This window comes from Oncorhynchus keta, chromosome 24 (assembly GCF_023373465.1).
Source record: "Oncorhynchus keta strain PuntledgeMale-10-30-2019 chromosome 24, Oket_V2, whole genome shotgun sequence".
Lineage (NCBI taxonomy): Eukaryota > Metazoa > Chordata > Actinopteri > Salmoniformes > Salmonidae > Oncorhynchus > Oncorhynchus keta.
Window position 1 is genome coordinate 15,816,899 of NC_068444.1, and position 24,159 is coordinate 15,841,057.

General features: G+C 39.8%; 1 protein-coding gene across 1 annotated transcript in view; it reads right to left on the reverse strand.

Annotated features, from left to right (window-relative positions):
• The window catches only part of LOC118402753 (CUB and sushi domain-containing protein 1-like), a 439,121-nt gene that overhangs the window by 231,977 nt on the left and 182,985 nt on the right, over positions 1-24,159 (reverse strand). The window lies entirely within an intron of this gene.

Below are 24,159 nucleotides of genomic sequence, written 5' to 3' on the forward strand. Positions count from 1 at the left end.
ATTTAACCAGGTAGGTTAGTTGAGAACACCTTTATTTAACCAGGTAGGCTAGTTGAGAACAAGTTCTCATTTACAACTGCGACCTGGCCAAGATAAAGCAAAGCAGTGCGACAGAAACAACAACATAGAGTTACATGGAATAAACAAGCGTACAGTCAATAACACAATAGAAAAAAAGGAAAGTCTATATACAGTGTGTGCAAATGGCATGAGGAGGTATGGCAATAAATAGGCCATAGTAGCAAAGTAATTACAATTTAGCAGATTAACACTGGAGTGATAGATGAGCAGATGATGGTGTGTAAGTAGTGATACTGGTGAGCAAAATACATGACAAAGTATAGAACAGTAATAGACAAGAACAACATAAGATATTACATTTAAAAATATATATATATAAGAGTTAAATATAGGAAAGACACCACGAGACAACAAAAATACTATTTACACACTAGTCAAATCAATCAAATTTGTATTTATCACATGTGCCGAATACAACAGGTGTAGACTTTACAGTGAAATGCTTGCTTACAAACCATTCCCAATGATGTAAGGTAAAAAAAGTTATATTGATATATTCAAAGAATAAGAATAAGCCTTTGGGTAAACAAACTATCAGAGAAGCTACTCTCTTATTGGACAGTACACACTGGGCACAAACTGGATGCATCAACATTGTTTCAACGTCATTTGTCAACACATTGTGATGTGGAATCTATGTGGAAAACACATTGAATTTGATTTTGAGGGTAAGATTTCAACCACAGAATTATGTCACCAAATTTCAACATAAACAAACATTGTATAAAATATGTTGAATTTGTACCTTTAAAACAACGTCAGATCTTCAACGTTATATCCACTATCAGCAATAGGCTGGGCAGCACCTTACTGGAGAATTGATCTAGCTATCTACAGGAGGCCTTTGGTCTCCCATGCAGGGTTTTGATCAAGCCCAGCCCTGCATAGCTATGATATTGGTCACTGACTATTACCAATGTGCTATCATGAGAATGCTTGTTGAAAGATCTCCAAACTAAATTGATTCACTGATGCTATCAAGTCATTCCAAAGGGTAGTTTTAACAGAGCAAATTAAATGTGACCATACTTTATCACTTATATATCATCAATGATGCTATTTACACTGTATGTTGGATTCACAAACAACAATCTAAGTTAAAGAATAGGACTAAATCAAATCAAACTTCACAGTGCATTTAAAGTTTGATTTTATTTTATTTAGTCCTATTGTTTAACTTAGATCTTTGGTTGAGAAGGGGACGTGAATCCAACATTAATTTGTAGACAAACTGGAATTAAAGCCAGACTAAGTCAGTGGCACATATGGAACTATTCAAGCAGAAGATAGATATCCTTCAAATTTTTATATCCGGCTGCATTGACAACCAAACACAATTCAATATCAATTTTGAAATACAATGTAAAGCATAAAGTTAATGCTAACATACAAACTAATGTAACATTCAACCTTAAAATGACTAACACATCCATGGCCACATTTTTAGGTTACTGTAACTATAAATGTCTTCTTATGTAATCATATAAAGCATGCGTGTACCCCCTAAGGTCGATGTTCGCGCCCCCACGGAAATCTCATTAGCATAATACAAACATCCCCAGTTTAAGCTAGAGATATCTGTTTTTTTGTATCGGATGCATCTCAATCCACCACATCCACCTATGTCGCAATTCCGCATCGGCAGTGAAAGGTGATTGAGGTAGAGAGGTGTTTTTCAGACCATGAGACATCCCGAAAATCAAGCTTCTCACAAAATAATATGTAGCGTCCGAACGGTTTGGCCTACAAACTATTATGACCCTTCTATGGAAAGGTGGTGTTCTCTGTTTTGCTCTACGACCCCCACAAGTGTCTTGGGACTCGTCTTAAGTCGGTACAGCCGATCTGCCAACTTCTGTCTGTAGCGTCCAAACAGTTGGGCCACACACTAATGTGACGCATCTGTGCAAAGCTGAGACTTTCACAAACACGTACATGTTGGTTGTTTTTCCCCACAGTCCTCACAAGACTTGTCTGAAGGTCCCCTGGAACCAAGTTGAAAAAAATGAATGGAAGTACAGTAGTTGAGTAGAACCCTCCCCCCACCTCCCCCGGCTTAGACAGGGTTTAGACAGTCCAAGCTATCTGTTCTTCCATGTAGTGAATCTGTTATTCAATGTGTTTGTATGGGCTAATACAAACCCACAATTTGCATTGTGTCCCATCACTCCCAACCCGCCAACCCCCTCTTTTACACTGCTGCTACTCTCTGTTTATCATCTACACATAGTCACTTTAGCTATACCTACATGTACATATTACCTCAATTAGCCCGACTAACCGGTGCCCCCGCACATTGACTCTGTACCGGTACCACCTGTATATAGCCTCGCTATTTCCACTGTAATTTTACTGTTTATCTATTGTTTATCTAATACCTATTTTTTCATTAAAAATTGCACTGTTGGTTAGGGCTTGTAATTAAGCATTTCACTGTAAGGTGAAACCTGTTGTATTCAGAGCATGTGACTAATAAACTGATTTGATTTGATTTAATAGCAATAAGGCCAAAAATAATTTTTCATCAAATAATTTCTTTATTGATTTTTTTTGTACTTCAAGGGGTCAAGACAATTCAAAACAAAAAGCTAAATTATCCTTAGTATGACCTTCTTAAAACAATTCCATTTAGCTTAGTATAACCCCCCTTCCCCCAGCTTAGACAGGGCTGAGACTTTAATGGGTTCAGATAGCACGTATTGGTCATCACAGGTCTCTGGAGATCTTTACAATCGCTGTAATAATCTGCACAGAATATCGAACGGCACTGATCACTTGCACCATGTACAGTGCATTCGTAAAGTATTCAGACCCCTTCCCTTTTTCCATATTTTGTTACATTACAGCCTTATTCTAAAATTGATTGTTTTCCCTCATCAATCTACACCCAATAACCCATAATGACAAAGCAAAAACAGGTTTTTAGAATGTTTTCTAATTTATACAAACAAACAAAAAAGGAAATACATTATTTACATAAGTATTCAGACCCTTTGCTATGAGACTCGAAATTGAGCTCAGATGTATCCTGTTTCCATTGACCATACTTGATTGGAGTCCCCATGTGGTAAATTCAATTGATTGGACATGATTTGAAAAGGCAGACACCTGTCTATATAAGTTCCCACAGTTGACAGTACATGTCAGAGCAAAAACCAAGCCATGAGGTTGAAGGAATTGTCCGTAGAGCTCCGAGACAGGATTGTGTCGAGGCATAGATCTGGGGAAGGGTACCAAGAACATTCTGCAGCATTGAAGGTCCCCAAGAACATAGTTTCCTCCATCATTCTTAAATGGAAGAAGTTTGGAACCACCAAGACACTTCCAAGAGCCGGCCAACACAGCCAAACTGAGTAATCGGGGGAGAAGGGCCTTGGTCAGGGAGGTGATCAAGAACCCGATGGTCACCCTGAAAGAGCTCCAGAGTTCCTTTGTGGGAATGGGAGAACCTTCCAGAAGCACAACCATTTCTGCAGCATTCCACCAATCAGGCCTTTACGATAAAGTGGCCAGACGGAAGCCACACCTTAGTAACAGTCACATGACATCCCACTTGAAGTTTGTCAAAAGGCACCCAAAGACTCTCGGACCATGAGAAACCAGATTCTCTGGTCTGATGAAACCAATATTGAACTCCTCCTTTGAACTCCTTTGCCTGAATACCAAGCGTTCCTCCACATCTGGAGGAAACCTCACACCACACCTACAGTGAAGCATGTTGGTGGCAGCATCATGCTGTGGGGATGTCTTTCAGAAAATAGCTGTGCATTGACGCTCCCCATCTAACCTGACAGCGAAGAATGGGAGAAACTCCCCAAATACAGGTGTGTCAAAAAGATGCTGTAATCGCTGCCAAAGGTGCTTCAACAAAGTACTAAGTAAAGAGTCTGAATACTTTAACAAATATATATGTATTTGCAGAAATGTAAAAAAAAAAAATCTGTTTTTACCTTGTCATTATGGGGTATTATGAGTGGAATGATGACAGAATAAAACAATGCAATCCATTTTAGAATAAGGCTGTAATGTAACAAAATGTGGAAAAAGTGAAGGGGTCTGAATATTTCCCGAATGCACTGTGCTTTTAATGTAATCTCAACTGCAATCCAGGTCATTTGGTTCTGCTATTAGATGAAGCACAGTTATAACACAATCTGTTGAATAAATAAACCAAATATCTGACATTGTATTAACATTTGAACTTTGCTGTGTTTTTAAACGGTTGAATGCTCAGTGACATTTGGGTGACAAGTAAACAAAAAATCAGACATTGTTTTTCCATTGGAATTTGCTGGAGCTTTTAGATGGTTGAAAGCATAGTGGTAACACATTGGAAATTCAACTAACTTTAGGCTGTCTTTTTGAAAGCATGAATATCTCATTGATCAACATCTCAACCAAATATTACTCAATTATACACATTAAAATGATGGGGTGTGCGCAGTGGGTATTTTGTTTAAATGTAATGTGTGGTTGAATAGTTTAAGTAAAAATGCCATGATATGCATGTCAAACCATCTTGAAAATAATAGTTAATTAACAGCCCAATTTAGTCATCCACATACATTCATGTCATCTGATTAGCAGCTGTGAGTGGACAATGAAAAAAATAGAAAAGGCCACCTCATCGTTTTCAGCTGTTCCCAAGTCCCTGTGGCCATATTTTAAAGTCACAAGAGGTTATAGCTCTCTGGAAAATGATTGCTGCTGTTTATCCTTCTTAATTAAGCAAAGGCTTTAATTCACTGTGTTGACATGGGATATTAGTGTGTGGAGTTTTCAAAGGAGGGCTGGAGGGTCTGAGTCCTGGCATCTCTTGCGTCCCTAGTGGAAAGCTGTCATTTACGGGGAGTTACTTGATTGCTTATTAGGTTTGGGAGTGCCCCGAGAATGGACGATTAGTAGAGCCAGAGTAAAGCCATGCAGAGAGGTTGGTAGGCGTTCAGATCCCAACACCTCCCAAAGTACCTGGCACATTAATGTAAAGGTCAGCTAATGGTGCATATTGCTTGGGCCTACTCTAGCAGAACTACAAGACAGACATTTGATTTATAAACTCCACAATGTTGTTCCAAATAGTTTTTTTGTCATAATTTTCTGAATTATAGAAATATGAACTTTTTGGGTAGAACTGTTGATGACAAACAAGGCTATTGAGGTATTTTAGAGAGAAAGGGGAGTTCAGTGATTAGCACTGAATATATAACACTCTTTAATTTTTGGTCACTTTGATGAAGGGCTTGGGATCGAATGGGGTGACAAGAATACAGGTAGCCCCTTTATGTCTGGGTGAAAGAACTTGAACCTGAGAATCCTTAATCACCTGGCATTAATAACACCAACTTGTGAATGTTTTAAAAGCTTGCTGTCTAAAAAGAACACTCCAAAGGTGCCGTCTAGGCCCTCAGGGCAAAGGAGGTGGATGGTCCTTAGAATATCAAGCCACCTCAGATTGGAGCTGACTGAAGAAATCATCCACAGCTCAATGCCCTCTGCACTCAAGATGGTCTCTGCGAAAGGGAACTAAAAATAAACATTTTCCCAAAGGTCTCCTCAGGTCTACCTCCTGTCAACGGTAGACCTAACTTCTCATACCACTTGTTGTCTGACTGCAGGGAGGGAATAGGGAAGGTATTTTCTGTTTAATAAAAAAAGATTGAGCTGCCACATTTATAAGAAAGGAAACTTCAGATTACTCCATATATGTGGCCACAGGCAAGTTATTTCTATCCACAAATTTTGCCACAAAGCTGAAGCTACAGGGCACTGACAGTATATTAAATAATCCGATTTACACTCTTCCACTTTTTAGGAAAATCGAGGTGGCTTCTCAGATTGACTACTGTACGATATATTGGAGTACATCAACTGCCTGATATGCTGGAGTTTATTATATAAAATGCTGCTACAATTTTGATCATCAGAAATGTAGGTCAAGGGATTGAATGGGAATTAACTTTTTTTAAAGTATTGGTGTCACGGATCACTCCGGAACGTGGTTTTTACGTGGTTTAACTAATGTATAGGTTACTACAAACCAAAACTTCAAAACATTACCAAAAGCTTTTGACTCGGGGCCGGTACCCCCTGTATATAGCCTCGTTATTGTTATGTACATTTCTTAGTTTACTTTTTGATTCATTTTTTTTTTTTTACTTTAGTTTATTTAGTAAATATTTTATTAACTGGATTTCTTTAACTGCATTGTTGGTTAAGGCTTGTAAGTAAGCATTTTCACGGTAGGGTCTACACCTGTTGTATTCGGAGCTTGTGACAAATAAAATTTGATTTGCTTTGATCTGATCTAAGGAGTGCATTGTGTGTTTCTTCCTCTTAACTATTCATGTATTTATTTTGCAGAAGAAGTGTCAAAATGATCTCTTCTTTGGGTGCTACTATTCCAAAGGAAAGCAAGATCTAAACAGAGGATACAGAGCAATACACAGATGAATATTGCTTTTGTCAAAGTGTTTAGTCTTTTGATATAATTGGAATGGTGTCCTATAGCAAGCATACAAATAAGGAAGTGATGTGGTAAAGTAGATGTTAAAGGGAGAGGATGGGGGGTAGGGGGGGTGCTGTCTGGGGTGGTTTGTGAATATCTCTAAAGGGCTTTAATCCTGAGCCAAGATCCAGATATAATCAGCTCGTAGCATTGATTTTTCATTGAAACAAAGTAACTTCTTCCACATAAAGCAATTGCAAAACCCAATGGACCCTTTTTCTGTGACAAATATGCCAGGCCCATGTTTTTGTTGCCAGGGAAAATATTAAGCAATGTAGAGTATAACTGGTGCATAACATTAGTGCCACTGTAAAGCAACAATCCTCTAGTGTCGTTTATCTCGTTCAATTTAGAATCTAGTTCAATACGCGTCTAATCACAGTTGCTCTGAGGAGTGCATTACAACGGATAATCTGAAGAAAAAAAAAAATATATATATATATATACATATATAATTATATATATATAATTATATATATATATATATATATATATTTATTTTTATGTGGTGTCCCAGCTCAAATAGCCCAAGTATATTTTAATTCTCTAGATCAGTCTATGAATAGCTGATAAGAATGTTCATTTCCTCCACTATTCCATGACTAAGTCCATGACTCTACAAGCTAAATCAGGTAGCGATAAGATGTTAGCTTACAGAGAGGGTTTACACTGGGGATTTGTGTGTTTACTCAGAATGCAATGCAAGTGAGTACACACCCTGGTCTCCATTTGCAGCTGATCCATTTCCAACAGGGTCACTACGTACATATACATTAAGACCGCTGGCCATTAGGCCCATCTGACATCTCTTTCAGACTAACAGACTCTCTGAGTTGCTTTCAGAATTCACTTCAATTCCCAGAGTCCACTTGTCGCTGGAAGTAATGGATTATTAACGCAGACGCGGCAGAATGTTATCTTTACTGTATTATACTGTTTCTTTTGACATATTGGTGTCTTTAAAATATATCCTTTTACATTATGTTCTTTGGAACTGGCTTCAGTGAAATGACTGAAATGACATCATTTTCTATCAACACAGATAGTTTTGATGAGAAATGATACACAAATGTTATTAATTTATACTGAATACTGAATACAAACATTATTCACCTCTGTTTAGCTATCATCCCTTCAACACACCACTGTAGTCAACACCAGTCAACCACTCTATCCTATCAGGGATATGGCTCACTTCCTTATTCCCAAATGTCACTATTGCTCAAACATTGATTGCCTTTGGCATCAATATTACAATCAACCAGTACCCGGAACACTTAATTAACCAAATTTAGACCTGACACTTGACAACCTAGTGTACCTTGTAAAGGATTTCAAAGTGTTCTGAGACGTATGAGACATTACATTCATGATTATAAAGGTGTAATGTTTAATTATGTTTAATTTAATGTTCCATTTAATTAGACCTTTTGAAATCCAGTGCTTTCACATTACAGCAATAAAGTACCAAGGTGTTCCTGAAATATTTCAAATATATCCTTTGTAGGTACAGTAGGTAATACTTTCATGGTGAGTTTAAAGGGAGATGTGACAAATATATGTATGAATATGGAATCAGAATACTTAGCACTATACAGACTCAAATTGAAGGGTGTTTGTGTCAACTTTCCTTGCATCTCATTGACTATACCTGTCAGTTAAATGCAACAGCATGACTCATTCTAAAAGTGGAAGATATCAGCTTCCATTCATTTACCTGTTACTCCTACCCCCCCCTACAGTCTTCTTAGATCGATATCATGGCTATATATGGACCGATTTAATAAAAAAAAATACCCAATAGTGATGTTTATGGGACATCTAGGAGTGCCAACAAAGAAGATGGTCAAAGGTAATGAATGTTTTATATTTTATTTGTGCGTTTTGTGTAGCGCCGACTATGCTAATTATTTTGTTTACGTCCCCTGCAGGTCTTTTGGGGTGTTACGTGCTATCAGATATTAGCTTCTCATGCTTTCGCCGAAAAGCATTTTAAAAATCTGACTTGTTGCCTGGATTCACAACGAGTGTAGCTTTAATTCAGTACCCTGCATGTGTATTTTAATGAACGTTTGCGTTTTAACAAGTGCTATTAGCATTTAGCGTAGTGCATTTGCATTTCCAGATGTCTAGATGGGACGCCTGCGTGTCAGGTAGGAGCAAGAGGTTAAATGCAACAGCATGACTCATTCTAAAAGTGGAAGATATCAGCTTCCATTCATTTTCTCCACGAGGTTTAATAAAGATGCTGCAGGTCAATGGTGATTAAACCATTTAACTGATTTCGTAAGAATTACAATATGCGTGACTTATTTGAAGATTTAATAATACCCTATTAAAGGATAACACAATTACAGTAATACTCACCAGACAGCAAAACAGATCTGTTATTGATCTGTTATATATTCTGTACTTTTTATGGCTGAATACTTTTTGGTAATTTATTAAAAAGTATTATTAATAAGCCCATGATATTTAAATGAGAGAGTAGCAAAGAGTTTCGGGCGGTTCAGTCTGTGAGGTTGTACAGTCATGCTATATTGCAGAAAAATATGTTTGACCAGATGTCAGGAATTTGATCGATTTGAGTATTTTAGAAGTGCCATTGAGCCTGCAATGTGGCCTGCACTGTGGAAGAGGTACTGTGTTTGACATTACTGATCCATTTATTTTTTAAAGCTGTTTTATCTCACAGTAGAAAGTTAAATGTTTGTTAATGTGGGAGGAAATTATGGAAGATAATCTTCCATAAGGATAAATCTGGGAGATAATTCTGTCAGAAAGACACTTAAAAAAATCTAAACAACTGCAGGATATCTTCCTTTATCTTCATGGGGGACATCTTCAACGTTTCAGACATCAATTGTCCTTTTTATTTTTGGCTAATGTTATAGAAAATTGTAAGAAGTGGTTATGCTTGGCAGACTATTAAGTAATACCACAGAATCAATGTTTATAAGTAGCCTGTAGGCTTGGAAAAATTCTAATATCAAAATAAAATGGCAAAAAATATTGAGCTCCTTTTTGTGGGCCGAGGCCTTCCCAGAAACGTTTCAAAACATCTGTCTTTTGAGTATAGAATAAGTCATCAACACATAATTAATCGTGAAGGTTATAACAATAAGTCAATAATTCAATAAGTAAGCATGGCACACTGTAGATGTCATATTTTGGTTATTATTTACATTCATGTAGAGGGGCCAACCAGCAGATAGAGGAAGAAATGCACTTTGACTACGGATCCCACACTGCTTAACATACATTAGCTTATGAGGGTGACTGGGTGAGAAGGTTCTGCAATTAAACATAAGGTTATGTATTTCACATATGCCAGTGTGTGGCTGCGAAGTAAGGAAGCATTGGCATAGGATATTGGAGAGGCTACAACAGTGCATACCAGTGTTGGAGTGAGTCCGGACTCGAGACCACATATTGAATGTCTCGGTCTTGTCTCGGTGTCGGATACATTTGTACTCGGTATTGACTCGTCTCAGACAGTGAGGACTTGTAATTTCTTCCCAAGACCAGCCGAGACCAGTGGAGTAAAGAACTCCTAATCAGCTTTCATTCAGTCAGCACATAAAACCACTTCACCAGGCCAAATATATACACTCCTTTCTTTAAACATTACCACAGTATGTTAAGGGCTTTGTAAGTAAGCATTTCACTGTGCATGTGACAAATACAATTTTATTTGTTTTGTTGTTGAAGGATAAGCAGTCCGTAAACTAGGACATAATAAGTCAGTAGGTCCCAATCATAAGAATACAAAACACAACCATTAAGCATTTCCCAATCGAAATGTACAACTATTACTTCCCATTGCAAAAAGAAAATTCAGGTTTGGCACACAAATAACCAATGAGTTCAAGTTCAAAGTGGAACTGGCAGCTTGTTAACTACTTTGCACATATGAAACAAACAGACAGTCATAATATCAGTCAAAAATATAAAATTGCCAGTTTACGCTACAAAACCAACTTTATAAGAGGTTTTAAATATAGTTTATTTGACTCAACGTTCCATGACGTACACCAGTGGTTCCCAAACGTTTTATAGTCACGTACACCTTCAAACATTCAACCTCCAGCTGCATACCTCCTCTAGCACCAGGGTCAGCTCACTCTCAAATGTTGTTTTTTTGCAATCATTGTAATAAGCCTGCCACACACACACTATACGATACATTTATTAAACATAAGAATGAGTATGAGTTTTTGTCACAACCCTGCTCGTGGGAAGTGACAAAGAGCTCTTATAAGACCAGGGCACAAATAATAAGATAATAATAATCAATATCTTACTCTTTACTTAGCCATCTTACATATAAAACCTTATTTGTTTATCAAAAATGGTGATATATATTTTTTACCTTTATTTAACTAGGCAAAGTCTAGTTCAAGTCTAAGTCTAGGCAAATTCTTATTTTCAATTACGTTCTAGGAACAGTGGGTTAACTGCCTTGTTCAGGGGCAGAACAACAGATTTTTACCTTGTCAGCTCGGCGATTTGATCTAGCAACCTTTTGGTTACTGGCCCAACACTCTAACCACTAGGTTACCTGTGGTAAATAACTCACCATAGGTTAATGAGAAGGGTGTGCTTGAAAGGATGCACATAAATCAGCAATGTTGGGTTGTATTGGAGAGAGACTCAGTCTTAAATCATTTTCAACACACAGTCTGTGCCTGTATTTAGTTTTCATGCAAGTGAGGGCCGAGAATCCACTCTCACATAGTTACGTGGTTGCAAAGTGCATCAGTGTCTTAAGAGCGCAAATGGCCAAGGTAAGAAACTCTGAGCGCAGCCCTATCCAGAAATCTGGCAGTGGCTTCTGATTAAATTACATTTTCAAAGAACCGCTTGTTGCAATTTCGATGAGGCTCTCTTGTTCAGATATCGTACTGGAGGCAGGGCATGAAAGGGATAACAAATTATTCTCATGCTAATGCCCTTGTTTGAAATTAATAATCTAAAATATTATTTGTGATTTTATTTGATTTTAGAAGCAATATATAAAAATGTAATGTGAATGAAATGTGAGATGCGTGTGTCGTGACATGACTTCATTCATCTGATGACTGTTACTTATTTTATCAGCTAACTATGTTTAATTGATACTCAATTCAATTAATCATGTAACAATTAACTCATTAGGAATTTGGTGCACTACGGGAAAAGTTGTTTAATGAGTTGCCATCTCCCAAATTAACACAAGAATATATAGATATCATAACAGTCACTAATGAATCATTTCCTCATATCAGTCTCTGTCATGCCCTGGTCGAAGTATGTATGATTGTCTTCATTTATTTGGTCAGGCCAGGGTGTGACATGGGTTTATTTTGTGGTGTGTTTTTGTATTGTGGTGTGTTTTTTCCTTCATTAAAATATCATGAATCATCATCACGCTGCATTTTGGTCCGATCCTTGTTCCACCTCTTCGTCAGAGGAGGAGATAGAAGAGAACCGTTACAGAATCACCCACCACAACTGGACCAAGCGGCGTGTCAACAGGCAGCGACAGCAGAAGCAGCGAAAGGAGGAACGGACATGGGAGGATGAATTGTTCGGAGAAGGACCCTGGGATCAGCCTGGAGAATATCACCGCCCCAAAGAAGAACTGGAGGCGGCGAGAGCTGAGAGGCACTGGTATGAGGAGAAGCAACAGCGGCAGCAGGAGCAACAATATTGGGTCTACACTACTTGGGAGGAAATAGACAGGTGGGCGGTCGACCCAGAGAGAGTGCCGGAGCCCGCCTGGGATTCGCTGGAGCAGTGCGAAGCAGGTTATCGGAGAATGGAGTTGGCGAAGCAGGCATGGCGGCGCGGACGGAAGACCGAGAGTCAGCCCCAAAAATATATTGGGGGGGAGGCTCAGGGAGAGTGTGGCAGAGTCAGGAGTCAGACCTGAGCCAACTCTCCCTGTTTATCGTGAGGAGCCAAGGAGGAGACCAGAACCAGAGCCGGTGTTAGAGGTGAGCGAAGCAGAGACTGTGAAGGAGTTAATGGGGAAATTGGAGGAAAGAGTAATGAGGGAGTTGCTAGTTTGGTGCTTTAGGTACGATATTCGTCCGACAGAGCATGTCGGGGATTTGATGGCACCTGGGTCAGCCCTCCATACTCGTCCTGAGGTGCGTGTTAGACAGCTGGTGAAGATTGTGCCAGTCTCACGCATCAGGTCTCCTGTGCACCTCCCTAGCCTTGCACGTCCTGTGCCAGTCCTGCTCTCAGGTTCTCCAGTACGCCTTCACGGTCCGGTCCATCCTGTGCCACATTCACACACCAGTCCTCCGGTGGCAGCTCAACGCACCAGGCTTCCTGTGCGTGTCCTCGGTCCAGTACCACCAGTACCAGCACCACGCACCAGGCCTTCAGTGCGCCTCGCCTGTCTAGCGCTATCAGAGCCTTCCTCCTCTCCAGCGCTGCCGGAGTCTCCCGCCTGTTCAGCGCAGCCAGAGCCTTCCTCCTCTCCTGCGCTGCCGGAGCCTCCCACCTGTTCAGCGCTGTCGGAGCCTTTCTCCTTTCCTGCGCTGTCGGAGCCTCCCGCCTGTTCAGCGCTGCCGGATCCTTCCTCCTCTACAGCGCTGCTGGAGTCTCCTGCCTGTTTAGTGCAGCCAGAGCTGCCAGCCTGCATGGAGCAGCCTGAGCTGTCAGTCTGCATAGAGCAGCCTGAGCTGCCAGTCTGCATGGAGCAGCCAGAGCTGCCAGTCTGCATGGAGCAGCCAGAGCTGTCAGTCTGCATAGAGCTGCCAGAGCTGCCAGTCTGCATGGAGCAGCCAGAGCTGCCAGTCTGCATGGAGCAGCCAGATCAGCCAGTCTGCATGGAGCAGCCAGAGCTGCCAGTCTGCATGGAGCAGCCAGAGCAGCTAGATCCGCCAGTCAGCCACGATCTTCCAGATCTGCCAGTCAGCCAGACTCTTCCAGATCTGCCAGTCAGCCAGACTCTTCCAGATCTGCCAGTCAACCAGACTCTTCCAGATCTGCCAGTCAACCAGACACTTCCAGATCCACCAGTCAACCAGACTCTTCCAGATCCGCCAGCCAGCCAGGATCTGCCGGAGCAAACTACCTGCCTGAGCTTCCTCTCAGTGCTGAGCTTCCTCTCAGTGCTGGGCTTCCTCTCAGTGCTGAGCTTCCTCTCAGTGCTGAGCTTCTCCTCAGTGCTGAGCTTCCTCTCAGTGCTGAAGCTTCCCCTCAGTGCTGAGCTGCAGTGAGCTGCCCCTCAGTCCCGAGCTGAGCTGCTACCCCCTCAGTGCCTCAGTCCCGAGCTGCCCCTCAGTCCCGAGCTGCCCCTCAGTCCCGAGCTGCCCCTCAGTCCAGTGGGGTTCTGGGTGAGGACTACTAGGCCATGGTCGGCGGCGAGGGTGGACTACCTTAGGACGCGAGGGGGAGGAATTAAGACATTGACGGAGTGGGGTCCACGTCCCGAGCCGGAGCCGCCACCATGGACAGACGCCCACCCGGACCCTCCCTATTGTTTTGATGTGCGTCCGGGAGTCCGCACCTTAGGGGGGTTCTGTCACGCCCTGGTCGAAGTATGTATGTTTGTCTTCATTTATTTGGTCAGGCCAGGGTGTGACATGGGTTTATTTTTGTGGTGTGTTTTTGTATTGGGGTTTTAGTAGGTATTGGGATTGGGATTGTGGCTGAGTAGGGTTGTCTAGGAAAGTCTATGGTTGCCTTGAGGCGGTTCTTAATCAGAGGCAGGTGATTTTCGTTGTCTCTGATTGGGAACCATATTTAGGCAGCCATATTCTTTGAGTGTTTCGTGGGTGATTATTCCTGTCTTTGTATTTGCACCAGATAGGGCTGTTTCGGTTTTCACACTTCATTATTTTGTAGTTTCTTCATGTATAGTTTTTTCCTTCATTAAAATATCATGAATCATCATCACGCTGCATTTTGGTCCGATCCTTCTTCCACCTCTTCGTCAGAGGAGGAGATAGAAGAGAACCGTTACAGTCTCATTCTGAATGTCGTAGACTTTTTAATTCTGCACAAACCCAGGTCTCACTGATCATTCCGTACCACACATATTGATTTGATGATTTATTTACTAATGCTAAATGATAACATAGGATACACACGGTATAGTTTAGTGATTGGAAAATTAATACGACAACAGCAAGTCCCTAGCGGACTAACACAATATGACACTTGTTACGCAAGATAGAGAGAGAGAGAGAGAGAGAGAAAGAGAGAGAGAGAGAAAACACTTGGATACTTTTGTAAACTACACCCTAATACCTTGCCCCAAACTGTTGTTCATTTGGGTAAGAAGTAATGTAACAATGTACTTAAGTGTTGAAGGTCTTCCTCGTGTATCTCTGTTGGGCCCTCTTCAGATGGCCTTGTCTTTCGTTCTCAGGTGTATGTCTCTGATTGTCCACAAGAGGTCACAATGTCCTTCTTAGTTGTCTGTTTACTTGCACTCGTTCTGGAAGAGTGGTCTCCTTAGGGCGGCTAATCCGCCTTGTCGTTGATCCCAGAGTGGTCATGAAAGCATGTAGGACACGATGATTTAAAGAGAATAACCGGATGTTCTTTTGTCTTCTTCAACCTCGTGTTGCGTTCCGGAGTCGTGGACTATTGTAGACCTTGCTGCAGCTGTGGTCCATTTTAGTCTGATATGTTAATTCATAACTCAAATGCTTTATACCCTCGGGTAAAAAGGGGGTGTTTACGTCATTGGTTACACTTGAAAAGGGGATGTTTGCAAATGTATGGAAGCATGCAAACCTGGTCCTATTCCGAAAGACTGCAAAGAACCCATTACTCCTGCCAATAGTCAACCAATTACTCTACTCCCTACACTCAGTAAGATATTGCAGGGTATTGTGAGTTGACAAATGTGGGAGTACATGGAAAAGAATGATCTGATTACAGCCAATCAGCATGCTTATCGTAAAAAACATTCAAATACCACTGCATTGGTTGACATGACTGACCAGTGGCTCAATGCTATGGATAAGTGTGTGGGTGTACTATTTTTAGATTTCAGTGCAGCATTTGATTTAGTGGATCATTAAATAATTTTGACAAAATTAATTCATTATGGTTTAAAGGAGGTAGCATTGAATTGGGTACAGTCATATTTAACTGACAGGAAACAGTCCACCTATATCAATGGTTAATTTTCTTCCCCTTGTGTGTTAAACTGTGGAATACCACAGGGAAGCTACCTTGGGCCACTTCTTTATTTAATATATACCAACGATCTTCCCTATGCCTTAGCTGAAACTAAAGCTACTATATTTGCAGATGATACTACAATTTATGCAGCAAGACAATCGGTTTAACAGGCACAGCAAGCTTTACAAGGACATTTGGAGAATATCTGGGAGTGGGTTTGCCAAAACAAACTTGTTTTAAACATCAAGAAAACCAAAGTTATGTTGGTCTGTTCAACTAGGAAAAGGCCAAAACAGCATGGGATAAAATTAAGTATGAGAGGAGTACAAATTGAAGAAGTGGCAGAAACCAAACTATTGATGCATTTCCCCAGACCACAGAACAGTAGTTCACCTGACTCTCAATTAATGCTTGTGTTATTTGCTGAATAATTTTTCCTGGTAAATATTTAGCTATCCTTCTGATTATGCATGCTGTTTTAATATTATTATTTTTTACATAGATTTGTTATTTGAGATGACCATGATAAGCAGTTGTCTAGCTGCACTCTCATTAAGTGAAGTTAGGAGGCTGCAGAATGCACAGAGCAAAGCAGCAAGGATTGTTTTAAGGTGGAGCTATGGTTCTTCTGTTGCAGTCATGCGCAGTGTTCTTGGTTGGTCATCAATCGACAGGATAATTGAAAGAAAACATGCTTATTTTATTTCATAATATACATAATTTAAAATGGCCAAGTTCTATTCACAATGGTATTCAGTTGGTAAGAGACAGACATTCCGTAAATACTAGGAATAGATTGTCCACCATCTATGCGTTATCCAGACAGAAAAGAGAAATAGGCAAAAGAACATTTAGATTTAGAACAATAAAGAAATGGAATAAATTAACTGAGCAAACTAGAAACCTGTCACTTTCTGACCTTAGTTCCTTTGTTTTGTCTTTGTTTTAGTATGGTCAGGACGTGAGTTGGGGTGGGCAGTCTATGTTCCCTTTTCTATAATTTGGGATTTCTGTGTTTGGCCTGGTAGGGTTCTCAATCAGAGGCAGCTGTCAATCGTTGTCCCTGATTGAGAACCATACTTAGGTAGCCTGGTTTCACTTTTGAGTTGTGGTTGATTATTTTCTGTGTCTGTGTGTTCCACACGGAACTGTTTTGGTTTTAGTTATTTCACGTGGTTATTTTGTATTTTTCTGTGTTCTATTAAAAGTATCATGAACACTTACCACGCTGCGCATTGGTCCTCCGATCCTTCCAACTACTCCTCGTCAGAGTAGGAAGAAGACCGTTACAAAACCTTTCAATATATAAATTTAAACATGATTTTAAAACAATTTAAATATAATACATAGAAATGTTGTGGGACTGTAGTAGATGATGACATCAATATTTCTTAGATTGAGTATTTATTGGGTCATTGTGTTAGTATATTATGTATGTTTGTAATCCCGAGGTTAAAGAAGATTTTTTAAGCATTGAGACAATTGAGACATGGATTTTGTATGTGTGTCATTCAGAGGGTGAATAGGCAAGTCAAAAGTTTGAAGTGCCTTTGAATGGGTTATGGTAGTCGGTGCTAGATGCACCGGTTTGTGTCGTGTCAAGAACTGCAAAGCTCCTGGGGTTTTCACGCTCAGTTTCCTGTGTGTATCAAGAATGGTCCACCACCCAAAGGACGTCCACTCAAACTTGACACAACTGTGGGAAGCACTGACGTCAACATGGGCCAGCATCCTTGTGGAATGCATTCAATACCGTAGAGGGGGGGTGCAACTCAATATTATCTTCATGTTTGGTATACTCGGTGTAGATATACGGCACCATAAAATGTGTCAAAGGCTATGTTAATAAGTCTTTTGACAAAGACGGAGCAGGACATAATTCCACACAATTCTGAGGGGAAACTAGACTACCTGTATACCTGGAAACTAGACTGGCATTACAGGTTGGCTTTTCTCATGAGGAAACACATGGATAGACTGTTAATTATGAAAGGGAATATAGAGATCAGCTTGAACATGAAGATCAAAAAATCTGCAGTCATATAAAATTGATTAAATCCATTCAATGTTTCTGTAGTGGTTTTCTTTAATGTTTCTGTAGTGGTAGTACCATCAATGTGTTATGCCTCGATAATAGATAACGGTACCATCCTACTGGGCACACACTGGTTGAATCAACGTTGTTTCCACGTCATTGCAAAGAAATGACATTGAACTATTGTGGAATAGACGTTGAATTGATGTCTGTGCCCAGTGGGATCTGTTTGTTATTCGTCGATAAAGGGCCATGAACTCAAGGACTCATTTCAACTACTATGTGGTCTGGACAGTGCGAAAGACCTCAGACATGCATAGATTAACTGCAAAAAATGTACACACATTCAACAGGAAAATATTATATTTTCAAATTGTGCCAAAGGCCGCCCTCTCCTACTACAGTGACTTTAGCCCTTGGTGTTTGGTCATTTGACTTCTAATTCACATCAACGTCTCAAGTTAAAAGTTAAAAGCCATTTGAATGACTGCAGAAAATAGTTGGTCCTTTCAGTCACAGTTTCAAGGAAGTGTCTCTCTCTTTTTAATGCAAAATGCTACTTCCTATACCAGCTACTTTTATTTTTTATTTTATTTTATTTTAAATTCCAGTCTAAAATGTGGACAGCGTATTAGAGCTGTGCTCCCATAGCGGAGCCAAGTGTTCTTTACACCTGCTGAATGTGAAATGTCCGTGGTCCCAGATGACCCTTGAAGGTTTTTACCCCTACTGATCTGTCATGGCCTCTATGGATAGTTTAAAAAAAGACATTTTTATTTCACCTTTATTTAACCAGGTAGGCTAGTTGAGAACAAGTTCTCATTTACAACTGCGACCTGGCCAAGATAAAGCATAGCAGTGTGAACAGACAGCAACACAGAGTTACACATGGAGTAAACAATTAACAAGTCAATAACACAGTAGAAAAAAAAGGGGAGTCTATATACATTGTGTGCAAAATTCATGAGGAGGTAGGCGAATAATTACAATTTTAGCAGATTAACACTGGAGTGATAAATGATCAGATGGTCATGTGCAGGTAGAGATACTGGTGTGCAAAAGAGCAGAAAAGTAAATAAATAAAAACAGTATGGGGATGAGGTAGGTAAATTGGGTGGGCTATTTACTGATGGACTATGTACAGCTGCAGCGATCGGTTAGCTGCTCAGATAGCAGATGTTTAAAGTTGGTGAGGGAGATAAAAGTCTCCAACTTCAACGATTTTTGCAATTCGTTCCAGTCACAGTCAGCAGAGAACTGGAAGGAAATGCAGCCAAATTAGGTGTTGGCTTTAGGGATGATCAGTGAGATACACCTGCTGGAGCTCGTACTACGGGTGGGTGTTGCCATCGTGACCAGTGAACTGAGATAAGGCGGAGCTTTACCTAGCATGGACTTGTAGGTGAGCCCATGAGGGTCACTGTTGACTGAGCCAGGGAGTAGGACATTTAACATCATTGTGTATTTCCACTATGAGCAGAACATCAGTCTATGAGTTCAGAACTAGAGTGCTTTCATTTATGCAATTTCGGCATGGCATTTTCTGACATATACAGTACCTGAATATTATTATATATTATTGCAGCTTAGAGTGAGACAATCTGAACATAGCTACTGTATTATTGGTTATGGTATCAAATAAAAAAATCCACAAAAAAGTTTAGAGAAATATAGAAATGTTGATACAGAAATGAAATGCTTTTTTCTGATATTACAAATCCTTTCGACTTGTGGAGTTCACTAAAGCAGCTCCCTTAGGCTGGTGGACCAGATAGAAGGATGAGCAAAATCAGTGTAAAGGTGTGAGCAGCTTTTCAGCAACAACTTAAAACATGAACTCCAAGAGGCAGCTTGAATTTTATTGGATATGAAAGGCACTCTGTCTTGGAGTTTGTCCTTGAGAGTCGATATAAGGATCTGTCATTAAAACCACAAACACTCGGCACTGATTGATCTGAATACCAATGTCGATTCTTCCCCATACTGTAAATACCAATACATTCACATAATGTGAATTAATGTGTTTCTAAATTGTAGATAAAAGCTCCAAGGCTTGTGAATGTTAAATATTCACACGCATCTTCAAGGAGTTTAACAGTATCTGTGTGCACTGTGCTTTTATCATTCAAATGACTTCTGTTTCATAGCTTGGCCATTAATGGGATTAGCTCACCTCACACTATTGGCCTTCCAATATGTCCAAGCCATCATTTTATTTCACAGGCAATAGTCTATCATTCTTTGAATGCTCTGCAGGACTTGATTATTGCCTCTCAGGCTTTTTTCAATATGAAATATCATTATGGCTCTAAACGAGGCTGTTGCAATATAAATACCCATGAGGTATAGAATTCCTTATAAGGTACAAAAAGAGGAATATCAGCAAGATGCAGCAGTAAACATCCTCCTCAAGGAAATAGTAAACAGGCCTATATTCCCCTTTAATGTAATGGGAAATTTGCCTACAGGATCCTGTTGAGGATGATCCCTGTAAAACATTTTTTTTTTTGCGGGACTGAAATAATGGTAAATGGGTCAAATAATGCTGAGTGCCTGACTCTTGTTCTGTGGGATCTGAAACCAATGTAAATTACAGTATGTGTGGTTGTGTATCTAAGCTTAAGTGATGTAGCATGTCGCTTTTTATGCCTTCAACATTCACAGATTTACACAAACCACACACCAATACATGCACATGCATAAGCTGCGACTAACTGCAATACAACATTATCATTCTTTTGAAGGCTTAACCTTTTGGCAGTTTAATATAACATTAACACTGATACCGCCTTATAATTCTCTTGGCATTTAAAACAATGGGTTCCATGTTTCCTCTCCTGCTTGGTTGTATTCTCTCTGATGTTGCTGTTTGTTCCTTCTATACTGAACAAAAATATACACACAACATGCAACAATTTCAAAGACTTAACTGAGTTACAGTTCAAATAAGAAAATCAGTCAATTTAAATAAATTCATTAGGCCCTAATCTATGGATTTCACATGACCTGCAAATCAGATATGCATCTTTTGGTCACAGATACCTTAAATAAAAAGGTAGGAGCAAGGATCAGAAAACCAGTATCTGGTTTACCAGTCAGTATCTGGTGTGAGCACCATTTGCCTCATGCAGCATGACACATCTCCATCGCATAGAGTTGATCAGGTTGTTGATTGTGGCCTGTGAATGTTGTCCCACTCCTCTTCAATGGCTGTGCGAAGTTGATGGATATTGGCCGGAGCTGGAACACGCTGTCATGCGTGTCGATCCAGAGCATCCCAAACCTGCTCAATGGGTGGCATGTCTGGTATGCAGGCCATGGAAGAACTGGGACATGTTCAGCTTCCAGGAATTGTGTACAGATCCTTGCGACATGGAGCTGTGCATTATCATGCTGAAACATGAGGTGATGGTGGTGGATAAATGGCACGACAATTTGCATCAGGATCTCATCACGTTATCTCTGTGCATTCAAATTGCCATTGATAAATGCAATTATGTTTGTTGGCCGTAGCTTATGCTTGCCCATACCATAACCCCACCGCCACCATGGTCACTCTGTTCATAACGTTTACATCAGCAAACCGCTCGCCTACACAATGCCATACACACGGTCAGCAGTTGTGGGGCCAAATTCAATAAAATGATGTTGGAGGCGGCTTATGGTAGAGAATTTAACATTACATTCTCTGGCAACAGCTCTGGTGGACAATCCTACAGTCAGAATGCCAATTGCACGCGCCCTCAAAACTTGAGACATCTGTGGCATTGTGTTGTGTGACAAAACTGCACATTTTAGATTGGCCTTTCGTTGTTCCCAGCACCAGGTGCACCTGTGTAATGTTTAATCAGCTTCTTCATATGCCACACCGGTCAGGTGGATGGATTGTTTTGGAAAAGGAGAAATGTATTTAACAAATTTGAGCACAATGAATTTCTTTTTTCATGTTTCTTGAGCTGAAATATTTTATTTCAGCTCATGAAACATGGGACCAACATTTTATATGTTGCGTTTATATTTATGTTTCGTGTATTTTGTCTCAGAGAATATTTCCAGCAAATAATATTCAGATATTTTTAAAGTTGATTTTAAAACGTCTTCATGCTGCACTGTGCAAGAAAGGTAAAGAAATGCCTTGACAAGAGACTCAAAGGAATGATTCCAAGTGGCACATGGATTTAAATCCATCCAATCAAGCAAGGTTTGCCAACTTTAGTGCTTTGAAGATGGCATTTTGTTGGTTGAAGTTAGTATTATGGGGAGCAATATCTCTAACAAACAGGAGAGCTGTTGTTCATGGGCACTTTCTCTGTACTATCTAGTACAGATTGATTCACACCTAGGTGTAACAGATAACCGATGGGGCTCCTGTGCATTTTCCCAAGTAATCTTTTCAAAGATTATTTGAGGAAAGTTACTATATTTACATTGGTCTAATATGAGAGATGCCACTTCTTAGATTATTGTTGTCGCTCAACTTGGACTGTATTTTAACTTTAAGTGTGTGTCCCCGTAGAGCCTTAAGACTAAAAGGCTGAGTAAAATAGCATATTTGTATGCTACTGTGGACCTCTAAAATATATTTTTAATTGCAACAACATAGTAGCCCAATTATTTCATAAAATAAAATAAAATATTAGTGGCAATGATTGAATTACAATGGGATCACAAAGATGAAATATTGGTTTTTGTCCTCTTAATTTGCCATGATTTCAGAGCACAATGACGGCAGATAAGTCCAACTGCTTAACATATATACTGATAATGTTCCAAAACATGAAATTATGGTCCAAAACAAGTAATATTGGTTCCAAAACATGTAATATGGTTCAAAAACATGTAATAATGGTTCCAAAACACGTAATGTGGTTCCAAAACACAGCTTTTGTCTTGTCAGAACAGGTTTGTGTTCTCAATTAGCTTCAACAATAGTAAACCAATTAGCAAACATAGCTATTTCTGATTCCTAAGAGCATCCGGGGAGGGAAATACGCTGCAAGGTTATAAATCCATCTCGCAGACACTGCTGTACCAATCAAGACTCTGCAGGCAAATAGATTACAATTATTCAAGTGTAATGGCCCATAAATCACAAACTAAGGGCTGTTGGGAAAACCTGCAGGTTGCATAGTTGGATGACATCATATCTCAATTTCAACTGCAATAAAATGAAAATGATAAACACAATGCTTCCAAAATAACTTTAGTTACTATCAATACTATCAACACTCTAGGGGTCCATTAACGCCCTCCATCATAACAATGGTTGTGACACTTTCATCAATGAAATCATAGCCTGTATCAGAATTCTCTAAAATCCAAGACAAAATCTACAGTCAATTTCGATTTAGACTCCAATGGTTACATGGAATATCGATCTTTGTCATCTTAAATGGAATCCATTCAGGCAACCAGAAGAAACGCCCATATTAAAACTCCATCAACCTGATGGATAGGCTATTAATGTTCTGAGAGGGCAGCCACTAATGCATAATAAAAATAAGATTTGACGTTAACCTAGAATGCAACACAGTTCTTCTTCTATGTGGAGAAATTAAGCAGATGTAAAGATAACACAATCTTGCTAATCTTATTCATGCTGTAACATACAGCAGCTGTAGCTAATTCTGAGGCAGTGGTTAGACTAGTACTTACATTTGATTCAAAAACAGTATGTTAAGATATCAGGAAATAGTGTTCTGATACAACCAACATTAGATTAGCCTATCATGCTTCATTATTTCATTATCACTCACACACAGTAAGAACTATCTCACTCTACACACAATAAAACATAAAGTACTTCAGACATTGTCACAACCAGCAACAATTGACGTTACCAAACGAGATTGATATTCCATTTAGGGAATTGAGTTTTGGTATCCACTCAAAACCCTGTAGCAATAACAAAACTCTGAATCCCTAGAGATGAACATGTTCAGAAGGAGGAATAAAAAAGAAAACAAAAAAAGAAAGCTTATCCTTACAAAGGTTTACGAGCAAAGTGCCATGCTCGTGCATCATTCATAGCCTAGGTCCCAGGGTCTCATGAGGGCTCATGAAGTTTGCTGCAGTGTATGCCAGCCTGAGAGATGTTTTCTTACAAGGGGGGTGAGTTGAGACTCCAATGATATTAGACTTCATGGAAAATATATGAGATGTTGTGGTTTGTGCTGTATACTGTGTGAAACAGACTATATGGGCTTTGTAATGACCCTAGTTTGCTACAATCAACTGAAACTCACATGAAATGCCACAGCTATCAACCACAGGTTTAATCATGTAAACTTTAAACTGAAACATGTACTTAGCAGATGAACTCTCTGCACAAGGCTTAAACAGTAACCAATTGACATGTCCTGAAGAGGTGTACGTTAAGTGCACACTAATTAGCAGTGTTCAT